The following is an 18,002-nucleotide window of genomic DNA, read 5'->3' on the forward strand; positions in this document are numbered from 1 at the left end:
ATATATTATATTATTATATTTTTAAATAATATATACAATCTATAACAAATCCCAATTACCATGTACAATGTTACACTATATGTAACAGCTGCAGCAAAATTTTTTTATAGAATAAATTAATTAATTAATTATCCATCCATCCATTTTCTACCGCTTGTCCCTTTCGGGGTCGCGGGGGGGGGGGGGGGGGGGGGTGCTGGAGCCTATCTCAGTTGCATTCTAATTAATAATAAAAAAAAAAAATAAAAAAAAAAGGGGCATCAATCCGTTGTGGTGAAGAAGGAGCTGAGCCGGAAGGCAAAGCTCTCAATTTACCAGTCGATCTACAAGCTGGACGAAGTGGCTGGAGAGAGGAAAGTCTGGGCGTCCCTGCTTAGGCTGCTGCCCCCGAGACCCAACCTCAGATAGGCGGAAGAAAATGGATGGATGGATGAATATATACTGATATATTATTATATTATATTATATTTTTTATATAATATATACAATTTATAACAAATCCCAATTACCATGTACAATGTTACACTATATGTAACAGCTGCAGCATAAAAATAAAATAAATTAATTAATTAATTAAGTAATTATCCAGCCATCCATCCATTACCTACCGTTTGTCCCTTTCGAGGTCGCGGGGGGTGCTGAAGCCTATTTCAGCTGCATTCTAATTAATAAAAAAAAAATTAAATAATTTAAAAAAGGGGCAAATATGGGCCATTCTCCCAAATTGGTTCAAAAAGAGGTTGAACATATTTTTTTATTTTTCCTGGAAATTTGGGAATTTGGGGAAAACCGGGAATTTTTTAAATATAGATAACACAACAGTTGTCCTAGGTGATATGAATGGGTTGGTGTTAGAATTTTCTGAAACGGTTGAAAAATGTTAAAGTAGTAACAGTTTGATGGTATTTCGGGAAAACCGGAAATTTGTGCAAAAAAAAAAAAAAAGACAACTTTTTGTTGTCCCAAATAAGAGGAATGGTCAAAAACGGTCGAAAAACGTGCACGGTGAAAACTTTCCAGGAAGAGATGAAAATAAGGCTTCGGAAAACCGGGAATTCCTGGAATTTTTTAAAAGAGTGGAGTGTGTGGATGGTGGAACAGTTTGAATTGTCGAGAAATGTGGAAATTGGGCAAGTTTGAAAATTGAAATTGGCCCATTCATTTTCAAGGGGGAAAATGTCAAGGAAAACCGGGAATTGTGGGTAATCTGGGGGGAAACAATTTTGGACGTTTTTGAGGATTTAACAATAATAATAATAATAATAGATAACTTTTTTCTGTGTAGAATCTTATATGTGTGAATTTTTGGGCATCCACACAATAATAATAATAATAATAATAATAATAATAATAATAATAATAATAATAATAATGATAATGCTGTAGTATGTACAAATAAATGTATATTTATATCAGATTATTACAAAATGTATTCAAATGTATACATTCTTACTCCAATTTTAATTGAATAGTTTGTAGAATGTACAAATTAGGCGCGTCATTCATTTGAAAAGCCGTCTGCAGTTTGGCCAATTGTCCACTGAGGGGCGCTACTAGCTCCTTGTTGTTGATCCTGAACTTGTGCAATCATGTTGATGGACATGTTTTAGGAGGACGTCAAAGACAAAGATATTAAATTGTCCCCAAGAGATCAAATGTGGCATATTTATAAAACATAACAATTTAAAAATTATTATTAATATTATTATGTTGCAAGTTAAATTTCTTCATACATAAAAGTTGATTTCTTGAAGTAAAGCCCAAATTCTCCCATTGGATTAATAATTTTAAACTGTTGATAAAATCTTGAAAAATGGTAAATTACAGAAAAGAGGTAAACATTTTTGTCTTTATTCGAGGAATTTAAGTTGTTTTAAATACACCCATTCATTTATATTTATATTTTCTTTGGAATCTACAAAACCCAAAACCAGTGAAGTTGGCACGTTGTGTAATTCGTAAATAAAAACAGAATACAATGATTCGCAAATCCCTTTCAATTTATATTTAAATGAATGGACTGCGAAGACAAGATATTTAATGTTCCAACTGAGAAACTTAATTTTTTTTGCAAATATTTATTTATTAATATTTAACACATTGCAAAAAAGTGGCCACAGGGGCATTTTTACCACTGTGTTACATGGCCTTTCCTTTTAACAACACTCAGTAAACGTTTGGGAACTGAGGAGACCAATTTTTGAAGTTTTTCAGGTGGAATTATTTCCCATTCTTGCTTGATGTACAGCTTAAGTTGTTCAACAGTCCGGGGGTCTCCGTTGTCGTATTTGACGCTTTATAATGCGCCACACATTTTCAATGGGAGACAGGTCTGAACTACAGGCAGGCCAGTCTAGTACCCGCACTCTTTTACTACAAAGCCATGTTGATGTAATACGTGCAGAATGTGGCTTGGCATTGTCTTGCTGAAATAAACAGGGGCGTCCATGGCAACATATCTTGTTCCAAAACCTGTATGTACCTTTCAGCATTAATGGTGCCTTCCCAGATGTGTAAGTTATCCATGTCTTGGGCACTAATACACCCCCATACCATCACAGATGCTGGCTTTTGAATTTTGAGCCTAGAATAGTCCGGATGGTTCTTTTCCTCTTTGGTCCGGAGGACACGACGTCCACAGTTTCCAAAATCAATTTGAAATGTGGACTCGTCAGACCACAGAACACTTTTACACTTTGCATCAGTCCATCTTAGATGAGCTCGGGCCCAGCGAAGCCGGTGGCGTTTCTGGGTGTTGTTGATAAACGGCTTTCGCTTTGCATAGAAGGGTTTTAACTTGCACTTACAGATGTAGCGACCAACTGTAGTTACTGACAGTGGGTTTCTGAAGTGTTCCTGAGCCCATGTGGTGATATCCTTTACACACTAATGTCGCATGTTGATGCAGTACAGCCTGTGGGATCGAAGGTCACGGGCTTAGCTGCTTACGTGCAGTGATTTCTCCAGATTCTCTGAACCCTTTGATAATATTACGGACCGTAGATGTTGAAATCCCTAAATTCCTTGCAATAGCTGGTTGAGAAAAGTTTTTCTTAAACTGTTCAACAATTTGCTCACGCATTTGTTGACAAAGTGGTGACCCTCGCCCCATCCTTGTTTGTGAATGACTGAGCATTTCATGGAAGCTGCTTTTATACCCAATCATGGCACCCACCTGTTCCCAATTAGCCTGCACACCTGTGGGATGTTCCAAATAAGTGTTTGATGAGCATTCCTCAACTTTGTCAGTATTTATTGCCACCTTTCCCAACTTCTTTGTTACGTGTTGCTGGCATCGAATTCTAAAGTTAATGATTATTTGCAAAAAAAAAAAAAAAAGTTTATCAGTTTGAACATCAAATACGTTGTCTTTGTAGCATATTCAACTGAATATGGGTTGAAAATTATTTGCAAATCATTGTATTCCGTTTATATTTACATCTAACACAATTTCCCAACTCATTGGAAACAGGGTTTGTTTATATACATATATATATATATATATATATACATATCAGTGACGTGCAGTCACTAGAGGCAGGTGAGGCGGGGCCTCACCTGCCATCATGGAAAGAAAAAAAAAGTAAAAAAATAAATAAATAATTAAATTGTTATATGTATCCAGTGATTATATTATAAAGTTATTTTCCATTTAACTTCACCAGTTTTAGAGTATCTTTATTCAAAATCGCTGAATTTTCACATTTGCCGTTCAAATACTGAGAAGAGACGGTGCGGTGAACAGCAGCCAGTTGAGGCACGTCACTCAGTGCCGCAACATGGATTGCGGACTCGGCTAACTGTTGGCCTGCTGTGCAGTGAGACCGTATTGCTATATGAATTATATTATACATTTCCATAGTTTAGTTAGCTGAGTTATATAATATACAGTGTATTTTGTCAACAACTGTATGTGTGTAAACTATTTCTTGTGCTGAGCGATCATAAAACGGCTGCAAAAGACGCACTGGCTGAGGCTGCAGTAGCCCCGCCTCCTGCACCCCCGCCGTAGAATTGTTATATCAACTAAAGCCCACACTTAAACTTTCCACGTGCAAGATTGAATCTATTTAAAAAAATTATTTCAAAAGGAGCCAAAAAGTGCAAAAACAATAATGTTCGTGTTGGAGGAGTTGTGAATGACTGCAGGGCCACAACATTAGGTACACCTGCAGACTGCAGGTGTATCTAATTCACAACTCCTCCAACACGAACATTATTGTTTTTGCACTTTTTGGCTTCTTATTAAATAACTTTTGTAACCTATTTTCATGGGCTTTCCTCTTTGTGATGTTAAGTTCCTGTTATGCGCTGTTATACAGTATATGCCTTGAGCTCTTATTTTGAAGGCGCTAAGAGCGGAAGTGATGTCACGTTGCGGAGGTTTTTGAAAGAATGTAAATAAAGTGGTCCTCGTGTAAACTGGAGCCTCCGTGTTTGTTATTTTGTAGTTCCATACAGTATAGGCGACATTTATAAACCCTCGGTTACACTTTTTTAAATAGATTCAATCTTGCACGTGGAAAGTTTAAGTGAGGGCTTTAGTTGCGGCGCATGGACTTAATTTCTAAGTAAAGGTAAGACCATAATAAAGTTTTTTTTATTAAATGTGCTTTTTTGTGTGCTACAGTTTGTATGTGTAAAGTTAAAGTTAAGTTAAAGTACCAATGATTGTCACACACACACTAGGTGTAATGAAATTTGTCCTCTGCATTTGACCCATCCCCTTGATCACCCCCTGGGAGGTGAGGGGAGCAGTGGGCAGCAGCGGCGCCGTGCCTGGGAATCATTTTTGGTGATTTAACCCCCAATTCCAACCCTTGACGCTGAGTGCCAAACAGGGAAGAATGCTGGTATGAGCTTTTAAACATAACCTGTTAACTGCTGCCAATCAAATGGTGAATAAGATACTCTTTAGGGTTCATATGTTTGTAAATCTGACTGATGAAGTCAGTGCCTCACCAGCCATCAACCTCACCGCACGTCACTGATATATATATATATATATATATATATATATATATATATATATATATATAAGAAATACTTGACTTTCAGTGAATTCTAGCTATATATATATATATATTTATTTTATATATATATATATATATATATATATATATATATATATATATATATATTTATATATATATATATATATATATATATATATATATATATATATATATATATATATATATATATATATATATATATATATATATAATATATATGTAAATAAAAAAATACTTGAATTTCAGTGTTCATTTATTTACACATATACACACACATAAGACTCATCTACTCATTGTTGAGTTAAGGGTTGAATTGTCCATCCTCGTTCTATTCTCTGTCACTATTTTTCTAACCATGCTGAACACCGTTTCGCAGGTACCCAGAAAGGTTTCGAGTACCACCAAAAAAACTGAATCTCTGAAGACAGTATACAAATCTGTGTTAAAGGTGTACAAATACTGTTTGTATAATAAGCATGTTATTGTTTACAAATGAGGGTTAAGATTTTAGTACTAAAAAATAAAAATAAAAAGAATGTGGCTTAAGTACAGTTTTTTAATTGAGCTGCTGCATTTTTTGGTTGGGTTGTTTATTTCTTTTGAGTAACTTCTACAATTCTAAAAGGGAGGAATGTAATAGAGTGATCTATGTTTGTCTGTTGCCATCTCCTGGTGAATGTTGGCTATAGCGTACTGGGGTTACTTTTTGGTTGGCCAACGATTTACGTGGTGTTGCGCACCTGACGTCAAGTGTGTGAGTCTGTTCTGAAGTCTATAGTAAAGAGACGTACTTCATCACCTCGCCTGGTTATTGCCTCCAACTCAATATATTACAACAACATTGCTGTTTACGGCAGATGAACTGCTTTACGGTAGAATAAAACATGACTTCTGTTGTTGTGTGTTGTTACCGCGCTGGGAGGACGTTAATGAAACTGCCTACCAATAAACCCACATAAGAAACCAAGTACTCGCCCTCGATCATTCTACAGTTATAACGTGTTTGGGCAGGCATGCTGTTTATATTGTGGGAAAGCGGACGTGAATACAGGCTGTTGACACGTCACTCAGGTCCGCATGGAGCTGGAGGGGGCGTAGCTTCCAGCTCCGCCTGAATTTCGGGAGATTTTCGGGAGAAAATTTGTCCCGGGAGGTTTTCGGGAGAGGCGCTGAATTTCGGGAGTCTCCCGGAAAATCCGGGAGGGTTGGCAAGTATGTCGGATGGTAAACACACCCCCGCCTTGCAATCCACGCACATGTCCAATCCATACAAATTGAACGGAGACTAGAAAATTAGTTTCCGCTCGTCGTTTAAATTCCCATTTCGGATTTTTGAAAACATCAATAAAATCGGATAACAGATAATGATCCGTTTTCCGGTGACACAAAAACGGAGCTAATTGTGTTGTTTGGACCTTGTGACGGCGCAACAATCGAGACCCTCCTTTGACACCGCAGTGCACTTTGAGACTGTCTGGACCTGCCGGAGCAGGACTTTGGCCTCCCTGGCGAGCGCGGTGAAAGGCCCACAAAAGCACAGAAGGAAAGAGGGTGGGGGCTGGATTAAAAGAGGGGGGGGGGGGGGGGGGGGGGGGGTGTCCTGCTGGAGGCAGATGTACGATTAATGGACGGATTAGGCCTCGATTGTTGGTGGCGTTCACCCGGCTCCACTCCACACCCTTTGTGGCAATGAAGGGGTGACCCCTCACCCCAGGCAGGGGGGGGGGGGAGGAAATGTGACTTGTTTGAAACCTTCTGACCTCACGCCACGCGGATTAAAGACCAGAAGTTTAGTAGCACTTCCTGATCGGTGCGAGGCGGATACTCTCGGTGCATTGTGGGGGGGGGGGGTGTTCGCGGGCGCAGGAAGTCAGTCCATTGTGCGGCCGACGCCCGCAGAAAAAGACGGCGGGCTCGGTTCCGTTGTCCGCCTGTGAAAGAGCTCGGCGAGGTCGCGGCGTCGGAACACGCCGACAATGGCGGCCCGGCGACTTTAAAAGAGCGGCGACAACTAAAGACGTTGTGAATGTTGCTTTCACGCCTTTGTCTCGCGCGCTTTCGGGGCTTCCACCCGTCTCAGAGATTACAGGAAGAGATGCAAAATGGTGGAGGATTAGAAAGTTCCATTCAGACCGCCAGGCCCGACTTACTTCTGTCAGAATAATTGTATCTAAGTTATCACAAAACTTTGTGTTTCAATGAGTTCCCGGCGAGCAGACAAAAGCTGTCTTTGATCGACCAAGAAGAAGGATTGTAAAACTCCACTGTGTAGGATGGGAAGCAACATGAAGGTGTTCTGTTTCTTTCATGTATTGTAATCCACAGAAAGATTTTGTCTTGACCCAAGAACTACACAGCGAAGAGGAAGCAGGACCAGACTCCCCTTGAACTGTTTTACGACCTTTTCTGTGAATTGTTTTACGACCTTTTCTTTGAACTGTTCTGTAATCAAAGGCGATGGCTGTTTATGACCCCCGTCCCTTAGAAACAGCTGTTGCCATGTAATGATAAATAAATGGGTTATACTTGTACAGCGCTTTTCTACCTTCAAGGTACTCAAAGCGCTTTGACAGTATTCCCACATTCACCCATTCACACACACATTCACACACTGATGGCGGGAGCTGCCATGCAAGGCGCTAACCAGCAGCCATCAGGAGCAAGGGGTGAAGTGTCTTGCCCAAGGACACAACAGACGTGACTAGGATGGTAGAAGGTGGGGATTGAACGCCAGTAACCAGCAACCCTCCGATTGCTGGCACGGCCACTCTACCAACTTCGCCACGCCGTCCCCATCAGGGAAAGTCCAAATAATCTTTCGCCAGAGCGTGATGGAGACTGTACGAGAGTACAGCCCAGACGCGCTCTCCTCAATTGAGCCAAATGTAATTCTGTCTCTGTTTAATTCCTTGCTTCTTGTCTTGTTTAATAGATATCATCAGTGTTTGAACCTGACAACTTCAGTCGGGGGGAAAAAAAAGTCAAAGTGTTGCATCTCGCAGGGCGTGTTGTTGCTAGGGGTCTCACACACACTCACACGCACACACACACACCCACACGCACACACACGCACACACACACACACACACACACACACATTAGTCGCTTCTTGGAGGCCCACGGCGCTGTCAGGTGTTGGAGTAGTGTTGGTGGCGACTTCATGTATTGTAATCCACAGAAAGATTTTGTCTTGACCCAAGAACTACAAAGCGAAGAGGAAGCAGGACCAGACTCCCCTCAAGGTGACCTTTTCTTTGAACTGTTTTACGACCTTTTCTGTGAATTGTTTTACAACCTTTTCTTAGAAACAGCTGTTGCCATGTAATCAGGGAAAGTCCAAATAATCTTTCACCAGAGCGTGATGGAGACTGTACAAGAGTACAGCCTAGACGCGCTCTCCTCAATTGAGCCAAATTTAATTCTGTCTCCGTTTAATTCCTTGCTTCTTGTCTTGTTTAATAGATGTCATCAGTGTTTGAACCTGTCAACTTCAGTCGGGGGGGAAAAAAAAGTCAAAGTGTTGCATCTCATCTCACACACACACACCTTAGTCCCTTCTTGGAGACCCACGGCGCTGTCAGGTGTTGGAGTTGTGTTGGTGGCGACTTCCTGCAGGCTGCTGGGAAAAATCCCCTTGTTGGGAAGGCAGGCTCGAGCGCCCCCTGCTGGCCAACACTCACACTGCAGGGCTGAGAATATATTACATGAGAAATGACAAGACGTTACATGAGGAATGACAAGACGTTATATGAGGAATTAAAAGATGTTATATGAGAAATGACAAGAGGTTACAGGAGGAACGACAAGAAGTTACATGTGGAATGATAATGTTACATGAGAAATGACAAGACGTTACATAAGGAATGAAGATATATGAAACAAGAATGTGTTACATGACAATTGACATGGCGTAACATGAGGAATTAGAATATGTTATATGAGAAATGACAAGAGGTTACAGGAGGAACGACAAGAAGTTACATGTGGAATGATAATGTTACATGAGAAATGACAAGAGGTTACATGAGGAATGAAAAGACGTTACATGGGGAATGACAAGATGTTACATGAGAACTTAAAAGATGTTACATGAGAAATGAGGTTACAGGAGGAATGAAGATATATGAAACAAGAATGTGTTACATGACAATTGACAAGGCGTAACATGAGGAATAAGAATATGTCACATAAGAAAAGACAAAACGTTACATGAGAAATTAAAAGATGTTATATGAGAAATGACAAGAGGTTACAGGAGGAACGACAAGAAGTTACATGTGGAATGATAATGTTACATGAGAAATTACAAGACGTTACATAGGGAATGACAAGACGTTACATGAGAAATGACATGAAGTTGAATGAGAAATGAGAATATGTTACATGAGAAATGACATGAAGTTACATAAGAAATGAGAATATGTTACATGAGAAATGACAAGATGTTACATGAGAAATGACAAGAAGTTACATGAGGAATGAAAATATATTACATGAAAATATGTTACATGAGAAACAAGAATGTGTTACATGAAAAGATGTTACATGAGAAATGAGAATATGTTAGATGAGAAATGACAATATGTTACATGAGAAATGAGAATGTGTTACATTAGAAATGACAAGATGTTACATGAGGAATGAAAATATATTACATGAAAAGATGTTACATGAGAAACAAGAATGTGTTACATGAAAAGATGTTACATGAGAAATGAGAATATGTTACATGAGAAATGACAATATGTTACATGAGAAATGAGAATATGTTACATGAGAAACAAGAATGTGTTACATGAAAATATGTTACATGATAAATGAGAATGTGTTTAATGAAAAGATGTTACATGAGAAATGAGAATATGTTACATGAGAAATGACAATATGTTACATGAGAAATGACAATATGTAACATGATAAATGAGAATATGTTACATGAGAAATGACAATATGTTACATGAGAAATGACAATATGTTACATGAGAAATAAGAATTTGTTACAAGAAAAAATGTTTCATGAGAAATGAGAATATGTTACATGAGAAAGAAGAATTTGTTACAAGAAAAAATGTTGCATGAGAAATGAAACAATGTTACATGAGAAATTAAGCAATGTTACATGAGAATTGACGAGACGTTACATGAAAATTGAAAATACCAATGTTACATGAGAAATGAAACAATGGTACATGAGGAATGAAAATATGTCACATGAGAAATGAAATGATGGTACATGAGAATTGACGAGACGTTACATGAGGAGTGAAAATAAGTTACATGTGGATTTATATTTTACATGAGAAATGACAATACTTGATTTAAGGGGGAAACTTACAAGTGAATTATCTATCAATATATCAATAAATATAATAATAGTGTTCTATATTATTATTTACAATGATTTGGAGTACATGAGAAAGCAGAGAGGAAAAGAGTTTTGTTTGATGGCCTGATAATTGATCAATGTGTATATTGACCAATGTGGTGCTGTAAAACTGCAGAGTCAGCATTCAGAGTGGCCGCTCGATAATAACCACTCATCACACTTTAAATGTGGACACTGCTGTCATGTGGAGTGAATAACAAGAGCATCAGGAGGTTGCCTACAGCCACAGCTGGTAATGTTTTTTAATCTAATTCGAGACGTGTTGGTTATTTGTTTTGTGGCGCACACGCTGGATGTGTACATGAGATTTGTATGAGTTGGAAGATGTGCGTTTGCAAGCAGAGGTCAACCCTCAACACATTGGACCTCTCATGTCCTCAAAGACATCTCCTTGTGTTGGAGACCACTCATGTTCTCCCACACGGGGAGCACAAGAAAGAACGTGAAGTGTCCTCCACTCAAGAGCTCGCTGGTATGTTGAAAAGCCTCGTTAACGACTGTCAATCTTGGCCCAAAGTTCAATAGCCGACAAAGACACAGGCGGCACACAAGCGCCCAACAATGGCCGCCCACATCAGAGCTACGGGCAGCAGTTCCCAGCACCTACAAGTCCTACATCCATACCAACATCATCATCATTAACATCCATACCAACATCATCATCATTAACATCCACACCAACATCATCATCATTAACATCCACACCAACATTATCATCATTATCCACACCAACATCATCATCATTAACATCCATACCAACATCATCATCATTAACATCCACACCAACATCATCATCATTAACATCCACACCAACATTATCATCATTATCAACACCAACATTATCATCATTATCCACACCAACATCATCATCATTAACATCCATACCAACATCATCATCATTAACATCCACCCCAACATCAGCATCATTAACATCCACACCAACATTATCATCATTATCAACACCAACATCATCATCATTATCCACACCAACATCATCATCATTATCCACACCAACATCATCATCATTAACATCCACCCCAACATCAGCATCATTAACATCCACACCAACATCATCATCATTAACATCCACACCAACATTATCATCATTATCAACACCAACATCATCATCATTATCCACACCAACATCATCATCATTAACATCCACACCAACATTATCATCATTATCCACACCAACATCATCATCATTAACATCCACACCAACATTATCATCATTGTCCACACCAACATCATCATCATTAACATCCACCCCAACATCAGCATCATTAACATCCACACCAACATCATCATCATTAACATCCACACCAACATTATCATCATTATCAACACCAACATCATCATCATTATCCACACCAACATCATCATCATTAACATCCACCCCAACATCAGCATCATTAACATCCACACCAACATCATCATCATTATCAACATTAACATTCACACCAACATCATCATCATTAACATCCACACCAATATCAGCATCATTATCAACATTAACATTAGCATCATTATCAACACCAACATCAACATCAGCATCAAAATCAACATTGACACCAACATTAGCATCATCATCATTATCAACACCAACATCATCATCAACACCATCATTATCGTCATCAACATCATTATTAGCATCATTAGCATCATTATCACCAACATCATTATCAACATCATTATCAACATCAACACCAACATCATTATTAACATCAACATCATCATCAACATCATGATCAACATCATTATCAACATCAACATCATTATCAACATCATTATCAAAATCAACATCATCATCAACATCATTATCAAAATCAACATCATTATCAACATCATCATCAACATCATTAACATCATTATTAACATAAACATCATCATTAACATCAACATCATTATAAACATCCACATCATCATCAACATCATTATCAACATCATCATCAACATCATCATCATTATTAACATCAACATCATCATCAACATCATTATCAACATCATTATCAACATCATCATCAGCATCATTATCAAAATCAACATCATTATCAACATCATTATTGACATCATCTTCAACATCATCATTATCAACATCATTATTAACATCATTATCAACATCATCATCAACATCAACATCATTATTAACATCAACATCATCATCATCAACATCATCATCAATACATCATCATCAGTACATCATGTAAATAATACAACATGTATAAGAGCATAAAGTACATAAATATAAATAATACAACATGTATCAAATATATACTATAAAATAATACAACATGTACAAAAGTATCAAATACATAGTATAAATAATACAACATGTATACAAGGATAGAGCAGATAATACAACATGCATACAAGGATAGAGTAGATAATACAACATGTATACAAGGATAGAGTAGATAATACAACATGTATACAAGGATAGAGTAGATAATACAACATGTATACAAGGATAGAGTAGATAATACAACATGTATACAAGGATAGAGCAGATAATACAACATGTATACAAGTATAGAGCAGATAATACAACATGTATACAAGGATAGAGTAGATAATACAACATGTATACAAGGATAGAGCAGATAATACAACATGTATACAAGGATAGAGTAGATAATACAACATGTACACAAGGATAGAGTAGATAATACAACATGTATACAAGGATAGAGTAGATAATACAACATGTACACAAGGATAGAGTAGATAATACAACATGTATACAAGGATAGAGTAGATAATACAACATGTATACAAGGATAGAGCAGATAATACAACATGTATACAAGGATAGAGCAGATAATACAACATGTATACAAGGATAGAGCAGATAATACAACATGTATACAAGGATAGAGTAGATAATACAACATGTACACAAGGATAGAGTAGATAATACAACATGTATACAAGGATAGAGTAGATAATACAACATGTATACAAGGGTATAGTAGATAATACAACATGTATACAAGGATAGAGTAGATAATACAACATGTATACAAGGATAGAGCAGATAATACAACATGTATACAAGGATAGAGTAGATAATACAACATGTACACAAGGATAGAGTAGATAATACAACATGTATACAAGGATAGAGTAGATAATACAACATGTATACAAGGATAGAGTAGATAATACAACATGTACACAAGGATAGAGTAGATAATACAACATGTATACAAGGATAGAGTAGATAATACAACATGTATACAAGGATAGAGTAGATAATACAACATGTATACAAGGGTATAGTAGATAATACAACATGTATACAAGGATAGAGTAGATAATACAACATGTACACAAGGATAGAGTAGATAATACAACATGAACACAAGGATAGAGTAGATAATACAACATGTATACAAGGATAGAGTAGATAATACAACATGTATACAAGGGTATAGTAGATAATACAACATGTATACAAGGATAGAGTAGATAATACAACATGTACACAAGGATAGAGTAGATAATACAACATGAACACAAGGATAGAGTAGATAATACAACATGTATACAAGGATAGAGTACATAATACAACATGTACACAAGTGTTTAGGTATTTGAAATACTTGTACAGATGAAAAACATGTCAATATCAAACAAACATGTGGGGGGGGGGGGGGGCAGAGGGAGGTGTTAATGTTCTCTGTGACCTCATTACCTCAATCCATGTATTGTCATGTGTGTGTGTGTGTGTGTGTGTGTGTGTGTGTGTGTGTGTGTGGGTGTGTGTGTGTGCGTGTGTGTGTGTGTGTGTGTGCGTGTGTGTGTGTGAGGAAGGGATTATTGTCCAGGAAAGTGTTTTTATCCTCTTTTAATCGACAATATTTACAATATTTAACATCTTTTTTAATAACTCATTATTCAAATGTCCTTTCATTGAATAAAATAATATATTTCTTTATTGAATAAAATACAATGTTGTTCATGGCATTAAATAAAATGTTGTTTTTTTGAATAAAGTAAAATGTCTTTATTTTATTGAATAAAAGAAAATGTTGTTTTATTGAATAACTTATTTTTATTCATTAAATAAAATCAAATTTAGTTCCCCCCCAATAAAGTCAATTGTATTTAATTGAACATCATACAATGTTAATTTATTTTATACAATTATTAAACAACATTTAAATATTGTTTCATTAAATATTTTTTTATTTTATTGAATACAAAGAAATGCTGTTTCAGTGAATACAATTAAAATGTTGTTTTATTGATTATTTTGTATTTAATTAAATAAAATGAAAACATTTTTTTAAAATAAAATAAAGTATTTTTATTGGGTATAATAAAATGTTATTTTATTGAATATAATACAAAGTAATTTTATTAATTAAAACAAAAATAATATTTGATTCAATAATCTAATATGTTGTTTTACTAAATAAAGTAAATTGGCATTTTATGAAAAAAAAAAACAATTTATTTCATTGAATACAAAGTGCTATTTTATTGAATACAGCAAAATTATGTTGTGTAGAATAAAATAAAATGTAATTTCATTAAATATAATACAAATCATAATATTGAATAAAATAAAATGTAATTTTATTGAATAAAATAAGAATATTATTTATTGAATACAATTAAACAGAGTTATACTGAATACAATTAAATGTAATTTTATTGAATATAGTAAATATTGTTTTATTTTATGAACTAAATTAATTATATTAAATAAAATAAAATGACATTTTATTTAGTACAATAAAATATTATTTTATGTAAGAGAATAAAAAGTAGTTAAAATTTTTTTAGATTCACTGAATAAATAATTTTTGTTCATTGAATAAAAAATGTTTGTTTTTTTTCTCAATAAAGTCAATTGTATTTAATTGAACATCGTAAAATTTTATTTTATTATAAATGTATTATTTATCAAATGCCGTTTTATTAAACAAAATAAAAAATATTATTTAATGTAATTTTTTTTTCTTTTATTGAATATAAAGAAATGCTTTTTTGGTAAAGGAAATAAAAATGTTTTTTTTAAATTAAATTTAATTGAGTATAATAAAATGTTATTTTATTGAATATAATACAAAATAATTTCATAAAATAAAATAAACGTGAGATTATTTTATAATAATTATATTTAAAATAAATAAATATAAATATACTGTATATATATATATTATATATTATATTATTTCTATTATCTATTATTATATAATATATAAATATAATATATATATTTCATTGTTACTTAATTAAATTAAATTAAATGAGATTTTATTTAGTATAATAAAATATTATTTTATGTAAGAGAATAAAATGTAATTAAAAAAATTTCGTTTTATTGAATACATTGAATTATTGTTTATAATGAATAAAATATAAAAATTTAAGTTTATTAATTTAGTAAAAGTTTCATTTTATTGAACATAATACAATTGTATTCTCTTTCATTGAATAAAAAACGTTTATTTTTTATTTAATAAAATACAAGTGTTATTTTATTGTTTATTCCACAAAACAAAATATCATTTTGTGGAATAAAATAAAATGATATTTCTATTGAAGATATAAATAAAAAAATACATTTTCAAGTGGATGCGTGAAGTGCAATGTTGTTGTGCGACACACAAAGTGGGAGTGTGTGTCGCCAACATCAGAATAAAAGCACACAAACACAAAGTCGGCATTCTTATCTGATTTGTTGCGTTTGTTCCTTCAATGTGTGTCACTTTGTTCCCAAGTAACTTCATCACCCGGGCGGAGCCTCACCTTTCTTTTCACAGGTGGGCCAAAAGCAACGGCACCTGGCCAGGTAACAACACAACACACCTGGTCAATACTTGTCAGATGTACACACAAGTGTGAAATGAATACACTACAATGAGTCATTTCAGGAGACACAAACTTGACGTACCAGGAGTAGTACACGTACCACAGTTTGAACATCCCTGTTCAATCTTGTTAGAAAAAAGTTGTTTTTGTACTTTGTGTCAGAATATAATAGTACAGTTGCATCAGGGCGTCCTGGGGTCGCCGTGGTTACGGCGCTGCAGTGCTGCTCATGCGTGATCAAGTGGGCGGGGCTTGGGGGGAGAAAAGGCCTCAGAGAGTTTTTGAAAAAATGAGCGAGACGATGACCACATCTTCTCCTTTTGCCCCCCCCCCCACCCTTGTGAACCTTCATGCTAACAAGTGCAAAGCTGCTTTTCGCATAAATTACTGATAATCCTGCCTAAATTATGCAAATGTATGCGCTGCCTTCTAGAAGGCGCAATTTTATTGTCTGCTCCAAAGATACTCCAACTATTTTACTATACACCAAACTTTACACCACTTCAATCATCACTACTTATTACACTACTCATACCTACATCACTTATATACATACTTAAAATACTTATATACATAATAACAATACTTATATACATAATAATAATACTTATACACATGATAATAATACTTATAGTCATACTTAAATTACTTAAATACAACAACATAATAACATTATTTACATACATAATAACATTACTTATATACATAATAACAATACTTATAAACATAATGCCATTTCTTATAAACATAATAACATTACTTATATACATATAACATTACTTATAAACATAATAACATTATTTATATTCATAATAAAATTACTTATATACATAATAACATTAGTTTTATACATAATAACAATACTTAAAAACATAATAACATTACTTATGTCCATACATATAATACTTATGTACATAGAAACATTACTTATGTCCATACATACATTACTTATATACATAATAACATTACTTATGTCCATAATAACATTACTTATATACATAATAACATTTCTTATAAGCACAATAACATTACTTATATTCATAATAACATTACTTATGTACATGATAACATTAATTTTATACATAATAACAATACTTATGTCCATACATACATTACTTATATACATAGTAACATTACTTATGTCCATACATACATTACTTATATACATAGTAACATTACTTATACATACATTATAACAACACTTATAAACATAATAACATTACTTATATACATAATAACATTACATATGTCCATACATACATTACTTACAAAAATAATAATATTACTTATAGCCATACTTACATTACTTATATACATAATAACATTAATAATATACATAATAACATTACTTATGTCCATACGTACATTACTTATAAATATGCTAACATTGCTTATATACATAATAACATTACTTAGATACATAATAACATTACTTATGTCCATACATACGTTACTTATATACATAACAACATTACTTATATACATAATAACATTTCTTATGTCCATACGTACATTACTTATGTACATAATAACATTACTTATATACATAATAACAATACGCATATTCATACTTACATTACTTATATACATAATAACAATACTTATAGTCATACTTACATTACTTATATACATAATAACAATACTTATAGCCATACTTACATTACTTATATACATAATAAAAATATTTATATACATGATAACAATACTCAGATTCATACTTACATACTTACATATATACATACTTATATTACTTATATACATAATATCAATACTTAAAA

This window comes from Nerophis lumbriciformis, linkage group LG29 (assembly GCF_033978685.3).
Source record: "Nerophis lumbriciformis linkage group LG29, RoL_Nlum_v2.1, whole genome shotgun sequence".
Classification (NCBI taxonomy): domain Eukaryota; kingdom Metazoa; phylum Chordata; class Actinopteri; order Syngnathiformes; family Syngnathidae; genus Nerophis; species Nerophis lumbriciformis.